Source organism: Dipodomys spectabilis, unplaced genomic scaffold, assembly GCF_019054845.1.
Source record: "Dipodomys spectabilis isolate Male_0828 unplaced genomic scaffold, ASM1905484v1 ptg000351l, whole genome shotgun sequence".
In the NCBI taxonomy this organism is placed as follows: Eukaryota; Metazoa; Chordata; class Mammalia; order Rodentia; family Heteromyidae; genus Dipodomys; species Dipodomys spectabilis.
Genome location: NW_024871028.1, coordinates 4,260,821 through 4,282,782, shown reverse-complemented (window position 1 = coordinate 4,282,782; position 21,962 = coordinate 4,260,821). Strand labels below are relative to the sequence as shown.

Genomic DNA, 21,962 nt, shown 5'->3' with positions numbered 1-21,962 from the left:
ACACAACTATTTGAATGACCTTAACTGCTTATTGAAGAATAAGTGTGGAGAGGAAAAGAAGAAAAAGGATGTCTCTGTGTGTATGTTATGTTAAAAATGTACCTATAAAACTAGAAGTCAAGCAGTACTAAGGTGGAATGAACCTTACTTATTAACTATTTCCTGATTACTGGATTCACTTGCAAAAGAATACTTTCCTCTGTGTGGAAGCACTTAGTGGCATATTTGATTATATATTCAAGGATTACAAACCTTCTTGATTTCCTGTAGGAGGGCCATACCACTATATCAAATAAGCTTCACATTAAAGCCAAAATGGTGCTGTCCCAGGGACAATGAGATGAACTAAATCGAGCTATAGCAGATTATCTTCTTTCATATGGCTATGAAGAGGCATATTCGGTTTTTTAAAAGGAAGCTGAATTAGATATGAATGAAGAATTAGATACAAAGAGTGTTGGCCTTTTGAGAAAAAAATGGACATCTGTTATTATATTACAAAAAAAGGTTATGGAATTAGAATCAAATCTAAATGAAGCAACAGAAGTATTTATGTCAAGTGGTCCTCTTGGTCAGAAACGAGATCCAAAAGAATGGATTCCCCATCCACCAGAGAAATATGCATTGAGTGGTCACTGGAGTCATTTTCCATGCTGTGTTCAGTGTCATGGTCTCTGCTTCAGAGGATGGTATAATTATGGTGTGGGATTGTGAGACTGGAGATTCTGAATGAACTCTTAAGGGACATACAGATTCTTTACAGGATATTTCCTTTGACCACAGTGACAAGCTTCTGGCTTCCTGTTCTGCAGATATGACCATTAAACTATGGGATTTTCAGGGATTTGAATGCATCAGAACCATGCATGGCCATGACCACAATGTCTCTTCAGTAGCCATCATGCCTAATGGAGATCATATAGTGTCTGCTTCACTGGATAAAACTATGAAAATGTGGGAAGTGCAAACTGGCTACTGTGTGAAGACATTTACAGGACACAGAGAATGGGTGGGTATGGTATGTCCAAATCAGGATGGCACTCTGATAGCTAGCTGTTTCAATGACCAGACTGGTCGTGTGTGGGTCGTAGCAACAAAGGAGTGCAAAGCAGAGCTCTGAGAACATGAGCATGTGGTGAAATGAATTTCCTAGACTCCAGAAAGTTCATATTCTTCCATCTCTGAAGCAACAGGATCTGAGACTAAAAAAAGTGGCAATCCTGGACCATTCTTGCTACCTGGATCCAGAGACAAAACTATTAAGATGTGGGATGTCAGTACTGGCATGTGCCTTATGACTCTTTGGGTCATGATAACTGGGTACGTGGAGTTCTGTTCCATTCTAGGGGAAATTTTATTTTGAGTTGTGCTGATGACAAGACCCTACCTGTATGGGATTACAAGAATAAGCGATGGATGAAAACTCTCATTGCGCATCAACACTTTGTTACCTCTTGGATTTCCACAAGACGGCCTTCTATGTGGTGACTGGCAGTGTAGATCAAACAGTGAAGGTGTGGTAGTGCCGTTGATTGAGTCTTATTTGGCCCCTCCTCCCTTTTCCCTCTGGATGCACTCTGAGGATACCATCGTCCCACATTGAGCTCTGTTTAAATAAATATTGTCCTTTCATGTAAAAAATGTACATATAACTAGTTATCTTAAAATAATCTATTTTTAATTATGCTTAGATTTTGACAAAATTTAGCCTCTCAACAAGCAATGTTAATGCAGTCTTATTTCATGCCTGCCATAAGCACTCAACAAATTAGTATTTCTTTAAAAATTATTTTTAAAAAATTTTAAAAATTACGATTTATTTAAAAAACTTTTTTTAAAAATTAGCCAAGGCAAGTGGTTTATTAGATATTTATAGTCATGTTCAGACACTGTGATGGAAGCTAGACAGGGAAAAATAATCATGATTTTATTCTTCCTCGACACACTGATTTACTTCACCTATTTTTGAAAGAATGAAATTCTTGCTTTGAAGACTTTAGCTTGATATTTGCAATGTGTCATTCTTCCTTTATTAATAGGAGAATTTGGAGAAAGATGAAAATTCACACTAGAAAAACGAGAAGAGGAAAAGACAAGGAAAAATCTAGACATTTTATTCTTCCTCATCTCAATCACAAGGTCTGGATAATCATTGGGGATATTAGATACAGTGCTCTAGAGTGATTAAACACATCAATAGAAAAAATAATCCCACAAGTGATCAAATGGTGAATGCTTATTTATAAAAAATGTAATAGCCTCATACACGAAATGTTATCTATTTGTTTAGTTCTTCTTTAATATTTGTTAAATTCTGGTGTGTTATATTCAACTATCTTAAAGGTATACAAGGATGGTAAGAAACACACATCTTAATATCATATTCTAATATTAGCTTAGTTCTTGCTGTATTATAAGTATGTCGTTGTATTTGAGTTTTGCCTCAATTTCACATGTTATATTCTTCCAGTATTTAATTTGAAAGAAGGCTCCCTCTGGAGACATGCTATTTTATAGCTAAGGGAAAACAAGTCAGCTGTTAGACACAAACAATGAGATAGAATTCTTCTCCTAGAAATAGTCTTTCACAACTTCTAGCTCATTTTTGTAAGCTGAAGTAAGTCATATGACCCATCTTGACATTGCAGAGCAGAGGTAAATCTCACCTACAGGGAGCTGATGCAGGACATAATGTAATATGCCAAGATATGCACCACTTGAGATAAAGATGAAAACAAAGAGAACTATAATATGATCAATCATACTTGCCATCACATGTCTCTGAAGGAAGGAAGCTATTATGTACTTTTTTTTCTGAAACTACTGAGATCTTCAAATCATGTCTTTTATGCTTGGATGTTACAGGAATTAGAGAACATTTTGATACTGAGAGAGCATAAAACCTCAGAGAAAGCTGGAGTAATCATTTCAATACTAAATTTTGTTCTGCTAGGAAAATAAACCATTTTATAGACAATCCTTTATTCTTTCTTACCTAGTATCTCTTTTTTTATAAATAGATTTTGTTAATATATGTGACTATCCACCAGAATAAATGCCTTCATTTAATCTGCATCTGATGCAGATAGCATAATCAATTAGATGTAAATGGAAGTTCATCAGTAGCACTTTATAAAAATGCAAAATTGTGGACAGAAGCCAATATACATATTTTTCCACCATAACCTTCCTCATCCTCCTTCTTCATTCCTAGAAAGCACACCCAACCAATAAAAAGGCTTAGATATTTGGTTCTTGACCTTGAAAGTGGAAGCAGAATGTCATGCATGTCAGAGATGACTGTTAATATCACATGCAAGAGCCCTAAGAATCCCACACAACTTAACACTGTACTTCCTTAGTGATGTGATAGGAACGTAAGCCTTACTGGACTTAGTATTTTTTCCATTTCTTTTCTACCACCTGCCCCAAATTATAATACATAGTAATGGAATGAAAAAGTAATGACATCTTAAGAAAGTCATTTAGGGCTCTGGGAATATGGCATCATGGTACATTGATTGCCTAGCATGAATGACACCCTGGGTTAAATTCCTCAGTACCAAATTAACAGAAAAAACAACACTGGAAGTGGTGCTGTGGCTCAAGTGGTAGAATGCTAGCCTTGAGCAAAGAAAAAAAAAACTCAGGAACATTTCTTTGACCCTGAGTTCAAGCCCCAAGACTGCCAAAAGTCATTTAGATAGTAATTGCAAAATAAAGAACCCATACTTAGAATATATAATTACTCTTTCCATAATGATAGCTGACAAGAGCCCTTAATTCATCTACTTTACTTATAATAGAATACTGTGTCGAAAAAAAAAAGTTTAGCTAATAGGTCACGAAAATTATTGCCAGGAATGTGCTTAGACATCAGGTGAAGTTTATTCCTGTAAATTCAATGCTTCCAGGCTTTTTGTGGTCACTTGTATTCAAAATGGGATACGTAGTCTAAGTGAGATTTGGAAATATTTATGGTATGTCATGGCACAAAAAAGCCAGAGGCTAATTAATATTAGATTTATAATAAACTTCATCTAGTTTTCCATGGTTCAAAACAGAAATCTTGATACAGTTGATGTCACTTGGTTTTCATATTATCTCAGTTCAAATCCAACCAAGGCAAGAGAGTCTGTCAAATTTTTGTCTGTAATTAAACATCAAAAGGGCCAGAAGTGGATTTTTGGCTCCAGAAGTAGAGTAATGGTTTGGGGGGCAGTTGGACAGGGAAGACACTATTGTTCAGGTACATTGTCCAGCCTCTGAGTTCAAGCCCCAGAATCAGCAAACACTAAACAAACAAGCAATCATGAAAAAAAACCCAGAACATATTTCTTTGAGATCATCCTTAAAGTACTGAAAACAGTTTAATTCTATGGAAACCCATACTGTTTTTTTCTGATCAATTGATTTTTTAATTGTGAAAATACCATACAGAGGGGTTACTATTACATGGGAAAGATATTGAGTGCATTTCTTATCAAGCATTATCTCCTTCTCCTTTGTTTCCCTTCCCATCCCTTCCCTTGTCCCACCCCCAACCCCCTATCCAAAAGTTGTAAAGTTCATTTTTTGACATAACGACTTCTATATCTCATGGTTGCAATAGGTCTACCTGTATTCTTATTTAAATGATATGTTATTCCCTTTCCCCTCCAAAAATTATACCAACATCAAATATAATGAAAACAGGCGTTATTCCATGGTGAAGGGAAATACAAAGCAACAAAGAAATCAACTTATAAATATGTTAGAAACATTCATAAGAAAAACCATTTGAATCCTTACCTTTGGGTTCATTTCGCCTAACATCAATTTATCTGAACGTTTCTGCTTGTATCAGACATATATTAGTTATAGCAAATAAGGGAAACCATGGCACCTATGTTTCTCTGGGCCTGGCTAACTATACTTAATATAATTTTTTCCAAATCTTTCCATTTCCTCACAAATTGGGCAATGTCATTCTTTCTGATGGAGGCATAGAATTCCATTGTGTATATATAACACATTTTCTTTTTATTTTTTGGCTCCCATCGTGCTGTCCCTCAGCTCTTCATCTCAAGGCTAGCACGCTACCACTTGAGCCATAGCACCAATTCCAGATTTTTTTCTGCTTATGTGGTGCTGAGGAATCAAACCCAGGGCCTCATGCATGCAAGGCAAAAGCTCTACCACTGAGTCAACTTCTCAGCCCCTATATACCACATTTTCTTGATATATTCATCTACTGAGGTGTATCTGGGTTGTTTTCATATCTTAGCTATGGTAAATAATGCTGCAATAAGGGTAGTTGTTCTGGTAGCTTTAGTATAATCTTGTTTGTGATCATTTGGGTAAATGCCCAAAAGTGGGATTGCTGGGTCATAGGGGATCTTTATGTGGAGTCTTTTGAGGAACTTCCATTGTACTTTCCAAAGTGGTTTAACAAGTTTACACTCTCATCAACAATGCAGTATGGTTCCCTTCTGTCCACATCCCTCCAGCATATGTTGTTATTAGAGTCCTTGATTTTAGCCATTATGTTCAGGGGTGGGGTGCTTCAACTCTGGGCTTGGGCACTGTCCCTTTGCACTTCAGCTAAAGGATACCACTCTACCAGGTGAGTCACAGCACTAATTCCAGTTTTCTGGTGGTTAATTGGAGATAAGTGCCTCAGAAACTTTCTTACTCATGCTGGATTTGAAGTGCAATCCTCAGATCACAGCGTCCTGAGTAGCTATCGTTATAGGAATGAGCCACCGGCACTTGGCTTAAGATCACATTTCTAACAGTGTACATTCTGGACATGTAATGTGTATGTTCATCTAACTTTATATGAATTCTTGAGTTAAAAATCTGGGCTACAGCTTAGACTTCATACTCACAAAAATATTTCTAGTTTAAACGTTGTTACTCCTGGAAAAGTAAAACCTAAGAATATAGAGGAGTCTGGGAAGTTCAGTTTGCATACAGCCTGGACAGAACAGTCTTTGAGACACCACCTATAATTAACCAGCCAAAAGCTGGATTGGAAAAATAGCTCAAGTGATGGAATACCAGTCATGAGCATGAGTGCTGAATAAGAGCTTGAGTCTTTTGCATACATACATACAAACATACACATACACACAGTCAATTATATAATCACATACACAAATTAAACAACTCTCAGAATGTGTAGAAAAGTTAGAAAACAATAGAAACTATGTCCTGAGTAAGAATAGAGTCAAGAAATAGCTTTAAATATTAGCAAGTCCTCAAGTGAACTTTCTTCAAAAAAGTTTGAGTATTTACATAGTTAGGGACGAGAAATAGTGAGAGAATCTAGTAATCATTATTAAAGGGATCAAATCCATGGAGGAATGAATCAGAGACCCCTGCAGATACATCTGAAAATGTTCGTATTCTGTGTCAAATGTTAGAATATTTTATTTTTGCAAATAGAACATAAACAGTCTAATCAGTCAGTATATTGGATAAGATCATTGTAGAAGTTCAGAATTGCTAGTCTGTATCTACATTAAATAAACCAACAAACTATGGCAGGGTAATGTGATATAAACCTGGAATTCTAGCACTCAGATATAGACAGGATATTAGAGACTGGAATTACATAGTGATACCTTCCCTGGCCCTGGTAGAATAATTTTGTATCAATAAAACAAACCAAACAAGAAAGGAATAAACAGTTGGAAGTTTGGGCTAATTTTGTCATTATGTTTTGAGAAGTCAAGTTTACTATTTAAATGCAACTCATACATACTCCTCAGTTGTGTTTAAAATGCTGTCTTCATTACAGAACATAACTAGAGGCAAAATGGCTCATGATTCCCATCCAAGAATTTGAGAAAGTAAGTAAGCATCATTCTGTTGGATTCCAAAGAAATGATGAAAGATTACAAAAGATTAAGCCTGAAAGAATAGCAAAGTTTGTCTAATATAGGTCTTTGTAAACCTTATTAAAGTAGAATTTAGATTTAAAATAATATTTTGGTTTTTTAATAATTTCATATTCTATAGGATACTACAAAATTCTTCTTACATAGAGGTTTTAATTGACAAATTCGCAAATGATTCTGGCATTCTATTTGCACAGAATATTCTTTCAAGAGAGTTGCAATTAGAACCTAGTAAATAGATAATTACAACAGTTCATATATAAAATGGCAATGTGAATAAACTAGACAGAGTTGCCAACAAATGGATGATATTAATTTATAAATTTAGAAAAAAACAGTTATTTGAGGCTTTAGTGAAACATGGTATGAAGAGAGAAATTGTGTGACATCTTGGTTCTTCTATCTATTCATAACACAGGAAGTAATTCCTTAATTGTGTACCTCTGTATAAATGAGAAAAAAATGCTAGGAGTGGGGTTTGTTTTTATTTGGTTTTTGTTTTATTTGTTTGTCCTAAGGCTTAAACTCTGGGCTTGGACACTCTCTGTGAGCCTGTTTTTTACTCAAGGCTCGTGCCCTACCACTTCAACCTCATTGCCACTAGTGTCCGGCTTTCTCTGAGAATATTATTGGAGATAAGAATAAAAGGAAACTTCTTGCCTATGTAAGATAATTAAAAAAGTATAAATATAAATAATATTTGCAAGTGTTCTGATCTCAAGAATACCACTGGGGGAGAAATGTTGCATCCCAGTTTATTGTGGTATTTTTTCCCAGACCAAGAAGGGCATCACATCAGCAGAGGCATTGTATTTTTTCAGAATAGACATAAGCTATTCATGATGGGAATTAAGGGAAATTTCAGGTGCACCTTACAAGTTTGAAACTGTTGGGCTAGGATGACTTTATGGCATAAATCTTGGGATTGATGGTCATAGAAATAAGAGCCTACTCTGATAAAAAAAATTGCTTATTCTTGAAGAATTAATTATTACAGATGCTTTGTAGTTTTATCCTCTAACGGAATGTGGCTATTTTTCTGTTGATTCCTCAATCTGTAACACCCCATTGGCAACTACATATATTGCAGAATTACATAACATGCAAATAGTTACTGTTTTTAATCTCTCAGGTATAGAATGTTCAGAATTTGAAAATGAGTAGTTAGTAGTTATAGGAATTTTGAAAAACACATATATTCTGTCTTACCAATTTATTTACTTTCAAAAGTTATGGGTTTCCCAATCTGTAGGCGAATATCTTCCCTACCTGGAACTCAAAAAATTAAATCCCTCCTAACAAAACCCTCATAAAAACAACTTCACAGGGACTGGGAAGGTGGCTCAGTGGTAGAGTGTTTGCCTTGCATGCCTGAGGCCCTGGGTTCGATTCCTCAGCACCATATAAGCAAAAAGAAAAGAGCTGGAAGTGATGCTGTGGCTCAATTGGTAGAGCACTAACCTTGAGCTGAAGAGCTGAGGGACAGCGCCCAGGCTCAGAGTTCAGGCCCCACTGCTGGACGCCCCCCCCATAAAAAAAAACTCACCAATAAATTAGTGGGCTAAAGACTTAAAGAGATGAGAATTAATATCAAAACAACATTAAGATACCACCTCACCCCAGTTAGAATGGCAAAAATCAAGAACTCTAATAACAACAGATGCTGAAGGGGATGTTGACAGAAGGGAACCTTACTTCATTGTTGGTGGGAGTGTAAACTTGTTCAACCACTTTGGAAACTAGTATGGAGGTTCCTCAAAAGACTCCTCATAGAGCTCCCCTATGACCCAGCAAACCCACTTTTGGGCATTTACCCAAATGATCACAAACAAGATTATACTAAAGCTACCTGAACAACTACGCTTTTTGCAGCATTATTTACCATAGCTAAGATATGAAAACAACCCAGATACACCTCAGTAGATGAATATATCAAGGAAATATGGTATATATACACAATGGAATTCTATGCCTCCATCAGAATGACATTGCCCCATTTGTTAGGAAATGGAAAGACTTGGAAAAAAATTATATTAAGTGAAGTAAGCCAAGCCCAAAGGAACATAGGTCCCATGGTTTCCCTTATTTGCAATATCTAGTATATGTATGAGTCAAGCAGAAAAGGTCAGATAAGGTGATGTTAGGAAAATGAACCCTAAGATATATATTTAAATGTTTTGTTTCTTTTATGCATTTGTTTCTAACGCATTTATATGATTATTTCTTAGTTGCTTTGTATGTCCCTCCCCCACAGTATAACCCCTGCTTTCACTGTATTTGATGTCGGTATAATTTGTGGAGGGGAAGGGGAAAAAAATGTCATTTAAATAAGGATACAGTTGGACCTGTTGCAACAATGAGAAGTACACTTTGTCATGTCGAAAATGAACTTTACATCTTTGGTGGGAGGGGAGGGGAAGATTGGGTATGGGGGCAGGGGGAGGCTGGGAAGGGATGGGAAGGGGAAACAAAGGAGGAGGCTACAATGCTTGATAAGAAATGTACTCATTCTCTTGCTCATATAATTGCAACCCCTCTGTACAGTATTTTCACAATAAAAATTTAAAAAAAGACTTAGACATTTCTCCAAAGGAGAAATGAGGATGGCCAATAGACACATGAAGAAATACTCAGCCTCTCTAGCAATAAAGGAAATGCAAATCAAAACTATATTGAGATACCCCTTACCCCAGTTAGAATGGCTGTAATCAAGAACTCTAATAACAAGAGGTGCTGGAGGGGATGTGGACAGAAGTGACCCATACTACACTGTTGGTGGGAGTGTAAACTTGTTCAAACACATTGGAAAGTAGGATGGAGGTTCCTCAAAAGACTCCACATAAAGCTCCCCTATGACCCAGCAATCCCATTTTTGGGCATTTACCCAAATGATCACAAACAAGACTATACTAAAGCTACCAGAACAACTACGCTTATTGCAGCATTATTTACCATAGCTAAGATATGAAAACAACCCAGGTTCCCCTCAGTAGATGAATGTATCAAGAAAATGTTGTATATAGGGGCTGAGAAGGTGGCTCAGTAGTAGAGCTTTTGCCTTGCATGCATGAGGCCCTGGGTTTGATTCCTCAGCACCACATAAGCAGATAAAAAATCCGGAAGTGGTGCTATGGCTCAAGTGGTAGCGTGCTAGCCTTGAGATGAAGAGCTGAGGGACAGCACCCAGGCCCAGAGTTCAGGAACCACGAAGGGACCCCCAAAAATAAAAAGATAATGTGTTTTATATATACACAATGGAATTCTATGCCTCCATCAGAAAGAATGACATTGCCCAATTTATGAGGAAATGGAAAGATTTGGAAAAAAATATATTAAGTGTAGTTATCCAGACCCAGAGAAACATAGGTGCCATGGTTTCCCTTATTTGCAATAACTAATATATGTCTGATACAAGCAGAAACGTTCAGATAAATTGATGTTAGGCGAAATGAACCCAAAGATAAGGATTCAAATGGTTTTTCTTATGATTGTTTCTAACATATTTATAAGTTGATTTCTTTGTTGCTTTGTATGTCCCTTCACCAAGGAATAACCCCTGCTTTCACTGTATTTGATGTTGGTATAATTTTTGGAAGGGAAAGGATATAACATATCATTTAAATAAGGATACAAGTAGACCAATTGCAACCATGAGATATAGAAGTCGTTATGTCAAAAAATGAACTATACAACGGCCGAAAACAATTTGTGAATTTATATCAACAAACTGAATTTGATTCTTTCCTTATTTGTAAGCTAAGGTGGAAAATGTAAGGACTCTTCTTTTTTCTTGCTCTAGAAGTCAACAAATATATTCTTCAATATTTTTGGAAGATTACATCCTTTTACAGATGAGAAATATAAGGTCAACAGTCAATGTACTGAGTAAATAATAATACTAGAATTTGTGTCTGAGAGGAAGTGGCGCTGTAGCTCAAGTGGTAGAGGGCTTGACTTGAGCAGAAGAACTGTGGGACAGTGCTCAGGCCCAGAGTTCAAGGCCCACGACCGACAAAAAATAAACTGTGTCTGAGCTCTTCATTCTGTGTGCTTACAAGGAGAGTAATTTAGTGATGGAGAGGATCAATGTGAAAAGACTATGGTGAAAAAGCATACTTTGTAAACGGTTGTTTTAGGACAAGGTGACCAGTGATGAGGACTTGAAACAGACTGTGTCAGGGGCATAAATAAGAGTATATAGAAATCATATTAGTGACAGTAACTGAGAAAACCTTCACCATTCATCTTATCTAATGGGTGGTAGCAGAAGGGTAAGAAGAAATCTAGTGTTCTACATCTCTGGCCAGGCAACTGTGTTAGTGATATTCTTGGTGATAAGGACTACATGTGGTAATGGTGGATTTAGGTAAAAAAAACTCTGATAGTTCTAAAGTTTCTATTAAACAGATGCAAAGATGGGTCTTTTTTGACATCATCAAAATATCCACGACCATGAGTATGCAAAATAATAATAAAATCAGGGAGACATTATTAAAGGGAAGAAGAAAAGGAAAGTTCTGACACAAGTGTGAGCAATGTGAGGACCAGTGTCGACAAGATTGGAAGAAAGAGATAAATAAGGAAACAAGAAAGTAACAAAAAACAGATTTACTGAAGTAAAGAAAGAAAGAATTTGCAAGAGGAAAAGGTCAAAACTGTTACAGAGATATTGAAGGTAATATGCTATTTATATTTAAAAACTAAAAGGACATAGACAAGTTCATAGACAAGTGTTTTAGTGAACTGGTATAGATGAAAGTCATATTGATAAAATTTTGAGAAATGAATGTGAAGCCATAAAATTCTTGATCCATGAATTCAACAGATCCTGTTGATTAAATTTTGGAAACAAATGCTTTTATCCTGACCTGAGGAGAATTATATAGATATACCTGTCATGAACTTTACTTAGAGGAATTCTGTGAATATTTTTGAAGACTTTGTTTAGCCCGGAGATTATAGGTTGAACTACAGAACGGACAAAACTAATTTGTCCTATAGTTACAATGAGCAACGAATGTATCCACATCAGTTTGGGATTTTATTGAAATACCTTTAGATAAGTTTTGCTATCTTATCAACCTATTCATTTTATATGCAGTACAAATAACACCAAGTATTAGATTGAAAACACAGCTTTACTGATGTTACTGAAGACTCCTCGAATTGATTCTTCTTTATAATTGAAATGCCTCAATGAGCATTGACACATCATAACTGCCATATGCTCTATTTAAGTGTAGTTCTTGTTAGGGATATCTTCGTGCTGAAATAACCGTTTCAGTCAACCTGTCATAAATTCTTATATGTAGGAAGTGCTCTTATAAACATCAAGATTTTATTGAATGGAAATGCTCAGTCATTACCCTCAGCATTAGGATTAAATGCCTAAAATGATAAGATATTTTTCTTTAATGACTTTTTCTTATTTTCACATACATATTTGAAAGTAGGGAAGGATTCTGATGTAACAGTAATACAGTGGTGACTTGTAATAACACAACATCTAGGATCTAGTGTTAATTCAGATACTTACTAATCAGCTCCAAATTTTGTGGATATTTATATTTCTCCTGGGTAAACTAATGAGCTCTAACAAAATATCCCTAAGGAGCCTTGCAATTGCAATATCACTGTTTGTCTTAAAATGCTTTAAATTCTACATCATCTAATGTGGGCATAAGGTTTTGCTCTGGAACTTTACTCCACAGAGAGTGTGTACTACGCTATTGCTTAACATGGAAAAAATATCTTCATACATAGACTGGGTGTGTGCAAATAAGAAGTGGTAGTTGAACAATGTTCTTAGCAATTTCTGCGGTATGCTTTGCTATTGAGAATTAGCTTGACTGTGGTCAGATAGGATACAGAGGATTATGTCAATCCCTTTGTATTTGCTTAAGTTCCTTGCATGAACTACGATATGGTCTATTTTGCAGAAAGTTCCATGAGCTGCTGAGAAGAATGTGTACTGTGATGTTTTAGGGTGAAATACTCGGTAGATGTCAGTTAATTCCGCTTGAAGTATGGCCTTACTTAATTCGGTAGCTTCTTTGCCAATCCTCTGGTTGGTAGACCTGTCCTTTGGTGAGAGTGGTGTGTTAAAGTGTCCTAGTATTATTGTATTGGGATCTATTTTATTCTGTAAATTTGAGAAGAATTGTTTAATATATTTGGGTGCACCAATATTTGGGGCATATAAGTTGATGATGGTAATATCCTCCTCTTGGATTGTTCCCTGTATTAATATGCAGTGTCCGTCCTTGACTTTCTGTACTGATATTAATGAAAAGTTTATTTGTCAGATATCAGGATAGCTACACCTGCTTTCTTACTGGGGGCATTTGATTGGTAGATCCTTTTCCAACCCTTTACTCTGAATTTGTTTGTATGTTTGGCTGAGAGGTGTGCTCTTTCTACTGAAGGCAACAGATGGATGGGTCATGTTTTCTGATCCAGTCTGCAGTTCTTTTTCTTTTGATTGGAGAATTAAGCCCATTAATATTAAGAGAAAGTATAGAGAGATGCATTGCTGTCCCTGTCATTCCATTCTCCTAAGTTTTTCTTCTTTCCTTTCCTCCTGTGCTTGCTCAGTTAGACTTTGATTAATGCCTGTCTGGGTACAGGTCCCACATCCTGGTTACTTTCTTCAGGTTTTGTCCCCCCTCTTAGCATTCTTTGTAATGCTGGCTTAATATTTATGTATTCATTTAGTTTTTCTTTGCTATTAAAAATTTTCAGTTCTCCATCGAATGTGAATGCTAGCTTTGCCGGGTGTATCAGTCTGGGTTGGCAGTTATTGGCTCTCAGGGCTCGTATGGTACTTTTCCAGGCCTATCTTGCATTCAGTGTTTGTGTGGAGAGATGTGCAGTGATTCTAAATTTTTTCCCTTGTAGTATACTTCTTTCTTCATTTTTGCTGCATGCAAGATTGTTTCCTTATTATTCAGATCATTTTTACTCCTGGGATCTGGCTTGTTGGGTGTTCTATATGTTTCTATTATGTAGGTAAAATGTTCTTTTTTGAGGTGGGGAAAATTTTCACTGATTGTCTTGTTGAATAGGTGATACATTCCCTTGCTCTGAAATTCCTCCCCTTTGTCCACTCCAGTTGTATGAAGGTTAAATTTCTTGGCATTATCTGCTTGCTCTTGAATTTCCCTTTGGCTTAATTTGAGTGATTTTTTCATATCTGTCACTTTTTGGTCTAGTTGGTGTATTCTGTCTTCTGTATGTGACACTCTACATTCCATATCCTTCGCTCTGTTGAGCGTGGCTTCTATTGTGGTTGCATGGAGGAAATGGATTCCTTTATGGATTCGATGTTGGTTTTCAAAGTACTGATCTCACCTCTTAATGAGGTTTGTATTACCTCTAATTTGACATTTATCTCACTTCTTACTGAGGTTTGTGTAGCCTCTATTTTTGCATTCATCACCTGTTTGATATCCTGTTTCTCTTTTGATAGTTCATCCTGGTGCTCTTTCAATTTCTGATCTATTTCTCGCTTTATTTCTTGAGTTATTGTCTCCAGCAACCCTTGGATGTAGCTTTTGTCTTTCAGTTTTGCTTTGCTCCCCTAGGACTCTCCTCTATGTGGCTGCTGGCTACTGAGAATAGCTTGTTATCCTGGGTGTTGATAAACCTTGTAATTTTTCTCTGTGATTTTCACATGGGTGATCAGGAGACTTATGTACAATTTTGTTTTGGTGTGTCTTTGTTTGGTTGCTGATTCTGTATTGGTAGAGTCTGTGCCTGATCTGGGTTCTGTTGGGGGCCTACCTCCAGCTGCTGGTTGGACTTGGATTCTGTTGGGGGCCTACCTCCAACTGTTGGTCGGACCTACATAGGATTCTCGGCTCTCTGCTGTAGATCTATGGCAATTCCCGCCTTTGGAAGGGTTGAGCAGCCTAGACTGCTAGTGTTTGCTCCTACGGGTGCTCTTGGCAAGATCTGATGCTCTGGATGCACTCTCCCAGATGCTGGAGTCTGCTATGGGCTCCTGATGTTTTTTGTTTTGTTTTGTTTTGTTTTGGGGGGGGGGTCTGGTTGTGGGCTTTGACTCTAGGTTTGGGTGCTGTCCCTCAGCTCTTCAGTTCAAGGCTGGCACCCTACTATTTGAGCCACAACACCACTTCTGACCCTTTCTGCTTATGTGATGCTGAGGAATCAGATCCAGGGCCCCATGCATCCAAGACTATCACTCTACTGCTGAGCCACCTTAACAACCTGAGCTCCTGCCTACTATCAGGTGCTGGCAGTCTGTGTTGCCCAATTGCCTGCCTAGAGTATATGGGACGGGTTTTGGTGGAGTTTGGGCTTCTCTTGTCCTGAGCCTCCAGGTTTTTGTTGTCACTGGCGTGCTTCCCAGGGGGTGCAGTTCCCTGTTTTTCTCCCCTCTGCAGAGGCCTATGCTCGGCTTTTGACTTCAGTTGGGGGGATTTGGTTGTGTTGTTCAGGTGCCTGATCCCCAAGCTTGGTTCTGGCCCCCCACCTGGGGCATGCCGGTTGGGCCTGTGCTGTTGTGTATACCACCTAGGTTATGCAGCCTGGGGTACACAGTTCAAATTTCTTCTACTATTGGTTGTTTTGACCCAGGGGCACTGTTCCTGTCTTGGGCGTTTAAGCTCCCTTCCAGGGGTGCTCTTGCTCTAGCCTGGCAAGCTGAGTGTGCTCCATGGGCTGGTGGAGCTCTCAAACAGTTCTCAGTTTTAGTGGGTCCTGTGGTCCGGGTTTTGGGGTAGAGAGTCTGGGTCAGGGTCTGGAGATTCTCTCCAGCTCTGGTCTCCCTTGAGGGATACACTCTCCCCATGGGGTACTCACCCTGGAACTAGTTGTTTCGGTGTGGTGTAGGTTGTCAGTTGCTGTTGCAATCCAAGTTCAGTTGGGGTGGTTACGGGCTTGGCTGGGTGGTGGTGGCTCTGTGTGATTCTCTTCTGTCTCTGCCTCTGTCCAAGCTGTCGGGTCCACAGTGTCCATGCTCAGGTGGCTTCTGTGCGAGTTATCTGCATGAAGCTCCCTGTGTCTCTGGGACCCCCGGTGGCCCCCACAGGGTCGTCACAATCGGGGGTCTGACATTGGTACCTCAGGTGTCTTTTGCGTGGGTGATCTGCATGCAGCCCCCTGTGTCTCTGGGACCCCAGCAGCCCCCGCTGGGTCGTCGCAATCAGTGGGTCTGACACTGGTAACTCAGGCGGCTTCTGCACATACTGCAGACAGCTCCCTTTGTCTCACTGCTGGTGCCCGGCAGCTTTGGTGGGATGGAGCCTCTTTTTTTTTTTTGCAGTGTGTGTGGGGCACAGGCTTGAGTCTCCAGGTCCCCAGACATGGGTAGAGGTAGACAGTGGACCAGAAACTCTGGTGGGCAGCCTGGAAGAGGCAGCTGGATTTTTGTTGCTGTTGCCCATCTTGTTCACTGGGCCCCCAACCTGGGTCAAGCACTTAGTAGGTAGTGAAGGCACAGAGAGGCGTGTGGGGGGTGCCCTTAGGGAGAGAAGGGCTGTAGCACCAAGAACCTATCCCCCTTTCGCATCATGAGGCCTAGTGGGGGATGGAGCCTCTTTACTCAGATGGAGAGTGAGGGGTGGGTAGGATCTTCCTGGAGACTCCCAGCTGGTAGGTTTCTCTGTTTGTGGTGATCAGCGGGTCTGCAAACTGGTACCTCAGGCGGCTTCTGCGCTGGTAATCTGCAGGCAGCCCTGTGTCTCTGGGACTCCCTGGGCTGGCTTGCCATGGCTTGGCATGCTGTCGCTAGGCCAGTGAAGGTTGGGGGAGGGATCTTCACTCTTCTCTGTTCTGAAATTCTTCTTTTCCTCTCTTTCTTTTTTGTTATTTTCCACCTCCTGTTTTTCTCTGAGTGTTCGTCTTTTTGTTGTTGTTGGTCTCTTAGGGAGATTAAGTGTTGGAACTCGAACTATCTTTTTGGTTGGGGAGAGCTGTGGCATTTCCCTACTGCCCCATCGCCATCTTGGTCCCCCCTCCTGGATATTACCTTTTTAAAAAGTGAACCCTATTTGGCTTCTAATTTGATTTAATTACTCCTTCTTTCTCAGAGGGTCATCAACTTGAAAGTTATGAAGCTATACAATATTTTGACAATATACTTGCCATTATTTTGAAAAAAAAAATTTTAATATTGTCTCATAGTAAAACAGAAAGCAAGTCAATTCTATGGAAATTTTTAACTTTTAAAGCTGAATAATTGTTAAGAGGACAGGATATATATGTTCTTCATAATTCTAAGATGACTAACTACTCATTTTCAAATTCTGAACATGCCATAACAGAGACATTCCAAACAGTACTTGTTTGCAATTTATTTAATTCTTCAATAGACACAGTTTCCAATGGGGCATTACATATTGAAAATTCAACAGAAAAAATAGCCACATTCTGGTAGTGGATAAGACTATGAAGTATCTATAATAATTAATTCCTTAAGAGTAAACATTTGTTCATCAGAGTATGCTATTATTTCCATGACAATCAATCCCAAGGTTTTATGCCATAAAGTCATCCTAGCCAATAGTTTCCAACTTCTATGGTGCACCTTAAAATTCCCTAAATTCACAACATGACTAACTTATAAGTATTGTGAGAAAACACTACACTTCTGCTAATGTGATGCTTTTCCTATTATGGAAAAAGACTACACTAAACTTTACTGCATCATTTCCCCCATTGGTATTCTTGAGATCAGAACAGTTGCAAATATTATTTATACTTATCTTTTTATTTATCATAGATATTCAGGAGGCAAAGATCTGAAGGTTTTGGTTCATAGCCCACCCAGTCAGGAAGGTTCCTTAGATCCTTATATCCAATAAACTGCTCAGGAAAAGCCAGAGTCAAGTGGCTCTGGGGTTCAAGTGGTAGAGCGGTAGCATTGAACAAAAACAGTCTCAGGTACAGTGCCCAGGCTCAGAGTTCAAGCTCCAGGACAAACCAAACAACACAAACAAAATAAAAACAAACATAAACCTAGCATTTTTCTCATTGTATAAGGAGATACGTAATTAAGGAAATTTCTTTCTGTGTTATGTATAGGTAGAAGAAAAAAGATGACACATAATTACTGTTTTCATACTATGTTATACCAAAGTCTAAAAAAATGTTCTTTTTCTAAATTTATAAATTAATATCCATTTGTTGGCAACTCTGTCTAGATTATTCACATTTTCATGTTATACATGAACTGTTGGAATTATCTACTGAATAATTTCTAAATATATCTCACTTGAAAGAATATTTTAGGCAAATAAAATGCCGGAATCATTTGTGAATTTGTAAATTAAATCTTCTACTTAGAAATAATTTTGTAGTATCTTATAGAATATGAAATTACAAACAAAATATTTATTTTAAATCCAAATTCTAATTTAGCCAGGTCTAAAAAGTCCTACATTAGATGAAGTTTGCAATTTTTCCAGTTGTAAGCTTTTGGAATCCTTCATCCTTCCTTTGGAATCCAATAGAATGATGATTAAATTTTTAAATTTTTTGGTTGGGAATCATGAGCTATTTTGCCTCTAGGAATGTTCTGAAATTAAGAGAGCATTTAACACATAACTGAGGAGTATATATGAGTTGCAATGACAAAATTAGCTCAAACTTCCAACTGTGTATCCCTTTCTTGTTTTTTGGTTTGTTTTGAGACAAAATTATACTACCCGGTCCAGGGAAGGTATTGCTACATAATTCCACTCTCTAATATCCTGTCTTAGTCTGAGTGCTAGAATTCTAGGCTTGTATAAAATTGTCCTGCCCAAGTTGTTTGGTTTATTTTATCTGGATACAGACTCACAATTCTGAACTTCTCTGATAATATTTTCCAATAGACTGATGGCTCAGACTTTTTATGTACTATTTTCAAAGATGTTCTAATATTTGAAACAGGATATGAACATTTTAAGATGCACTTGTAGGGGTCTCTGATTGATTCCTCCATGGATTGATCCCTTTAATAATGATTACTTGACTTTCTTACTATCTGGTCCCTACCTATATAATATTCTCAAGTTCATTTTAGGACTTTCTAATATTAAAAATTATTACTTGATTCTAGTCTTACACAGGACACATTTTCTACTATTTTCTAACTTTTCTATACATTCTGAGAGTTGTTTCATATGTGTGTTTGCACACATTAGTTCCTCCGTGTGTATGTGCATGGTTTTATGTATGTATGCAAAAACCTCAAGCTCTTATTCAGCCATCAGGCTCATAAATAGTATTCCATCACTTGAGCTATTCTTCCAATTCAGCTTTTGGCTGGTTAATGATAGATAGTGTCTCAAAGACCGTTCTGCCCACACTGGATGCACAGCCTCCTTTACATTCTTAGGCTTTATTTTTTCAGGAGTATCAACTTTTAAACTAGAAACATTTTTGTAAGTGTAAAGTCTAACCTGTAGCCCAGATTTTTAACTCAAGGATTCATATAAAGATAGATGCACATACATTTTGCATATCCCAAGTGTACTCTGTTAGAAATGTGATCTTAAGCCAGGTGCAGATGGCTCAAGCCTATAATCCTATTGACTCAGGAGGCTGAGATCTGGGAATTGCAGTTCAAATTCAGCATGAGTAGGAAAGTTTCTGAGGCACTTATCTCCAATTAACGACCAGAAAAATGGAAGTGGCTCTGTGGCTGAAGTGATAGAACACTAGCCTTGAGCAGAAGAGAGGAGGGACAGTGCCCAGACCCAGAGTTCAAGCCCCACTACATCAAAAAAGAAAAAAGAAAGAAAAAGAAATGTGTTCATTGCTAGTATAATTCCCACTCTCTCAACATGGACTCTTTTCCAGTTAAGTCCATGCTCTTATATCTGACTTGCTTTGGAGCCAGAATTATTCTTCCATTCTACTTTTTACAAATTTTCATGATTAGCTTCCATGATTTAGAGCTGGTAGATGGAAGAGAGTAGTAATGCTTAGTAGTAATGCTTTCTCTACATCACTCCAATAGATCTATATGCTGGCCTTGGATTTGTAGTTTCAAAGTTGTCTTATCTTCAGAGTCTTCTATAATGTATTGAACCATTATAGTTAAACACAGAACATCTCTTTCTTCTATTATTCTTATTGTTTTTTCTACTGTTAACTTATGTACACTTGGGAAATAATGCATAATACACACACTCACAAAAACAATATTTCTGAGAACTTTCTTCACACATAAAATTGGTCTTAATTTAGGGAGCACTTAGGAAATTTGAATTTGATGTACTCCAAGATAATGATTTTTTCATATTTTGATTGTAAAAATGGTGTACAAATGGGTTAGAGTTACATAAGTAAATTAAGGAATACATTATCTATGGAGCATTGTTACGACCTCTTTTGTTTTTCCCCTGCTAACACTTTTCTCTCTACCTCCCCAATTCTGTATAAAAATATGAAAAAATCATAATCTTGGAGTATATCAAGTTCAAATTCCCTAAGTGCTCCGCTCTACAAGTTGCAAAGTTCGTTCTCTACATAATATATTGTACATCTCATTGTTACAATGGGTCACACTGTATCCTCGTTTCAGCATTTTATTTCCCTTCTCCTTGCCACATTAGAAAAATATATAGGCAAGTTTGCAGGCCACCGATATCAAATACAGTGAAAACAGGGGTGATACCATGGATGAAGAAAATAGAAAAGAAAAAAAATAGCACATAATACATATTAGATACATTAAAAAATAGAAAGAAAGAAAAAGCAAGTTGTGTCCCTATCTTGGGGTTCGTTTCACATAGCATCAACTTAAATGATCATATGTACATGCATAAATTCCATATTTTCTCTTTACTAAGCTGTCTCTGAAACGCATGTTACCTCATGTCCAAAGATGTCTTTGTGCTATTTCAATGACACCAGAAAACGTTCATTTTATCTCAAGCAGCACCATAGTTTGTTACTGGAAGGAACTGTTACTGCAAGTGGAAACTAATCCCAAGACAGGAATTGAACTTAGAGTAATGACAAAGTTCAAGTTAATTTGTGCTGTCCTTTTTAGTGTACAAGCAAAGAATCCAAGGCTTGAAGGAACCTCTGTCCCTGACTTGTTCGAGTGTGTTCTATACTGACATAAAACCAAGTCTTTATGTAGAAAAATGAACTTTACAACTTTGATGGGGGGGAAAGGGGGAAGGAAGATTCGGTGGGGATGGGGGGAGGATGGAAAGGGATGGGAAGGGGAAACAAAGTAGGAGGCTACAATGCTCGATAAGAAATGTACTTATTATCTTGCACATTTAATTGTAATCCCTCTGTACAGTATTTTCACAATATAAAAACTTGTCTGTAAACTTCTAGTTGAGAGTATTACAAAAGAAAATAAAATGTCATTTGAAGTCAGCATAGAAAAAAAGGAAATAACTTTGTTTTCAAAAGTGTTCCACTGGAAAGGAACAAAGACATGGAAGTTTTAAAATGTCTTATTCATGGATATTTCAGTCCTGAGATGATTCTCTTGTGGCAGGAGTCAGTTATCAATTCCTTTAGTTTGGTCCTGAGTTCTCCATGGCAATAAGGATTGAAAAGAGCAGGATCCAGTGAGTATGATCAGCAAAAGCAGCCTCTTCCTTCTCAAACCAGTTCTTTAAGGATGGTCCCAAAGGAATATGTGGGTTTTTTTTGGTTGTTTGTTTAGTTTTTGCTCAGAGGCAGGTCCCTGAACATTTGTCTTTACTGCCCACTTGCACCCAAGCTAGTATTCTACTGTTTCATCCAAAACTACACTTCAGATTTTTTTGGAGTTTAATTACAGATAAGAGTTTGACAGACTCTCTTGCCTGATTGACTGTAAACTAATATAATAAGAAAGCCAAGAGACATCAACTGTATGGACTTCTCTTTTGAAACAAGAAATATTAGGTGAAGTTTATTATAAGGCTAATATTTGACAATTTTTAAAAGAAGAGAGTATGTCCAGCAAAGAAGCCATAAGTCAAATAACTCAGCAAAAGTAGGTGCACTGAATCATTTGCAATTATTTTTTCTGTTTGGGAAGATTACTATTGCTTTCATTGTTCATTTTGGGGAAACTTAAAGTCATATTTGCAAATTTTTTTTGGTCGTGGGGCTTGC

The 21,962-nt window shown here is 37.6% G+C and overlaps 1 pseudogene; it reads left to right on the top strand.

The window, feature by feature from the left end:
- The first annotated feature begins 315 nt into the window (after positions 1 to 315).
- LOC122095432 lies at positions 316 to 1,532 on the top strand (annotated as a pseudogene).
- Positions 1,533 to 21,962: the final 20,430 nt, after the last annotated feature.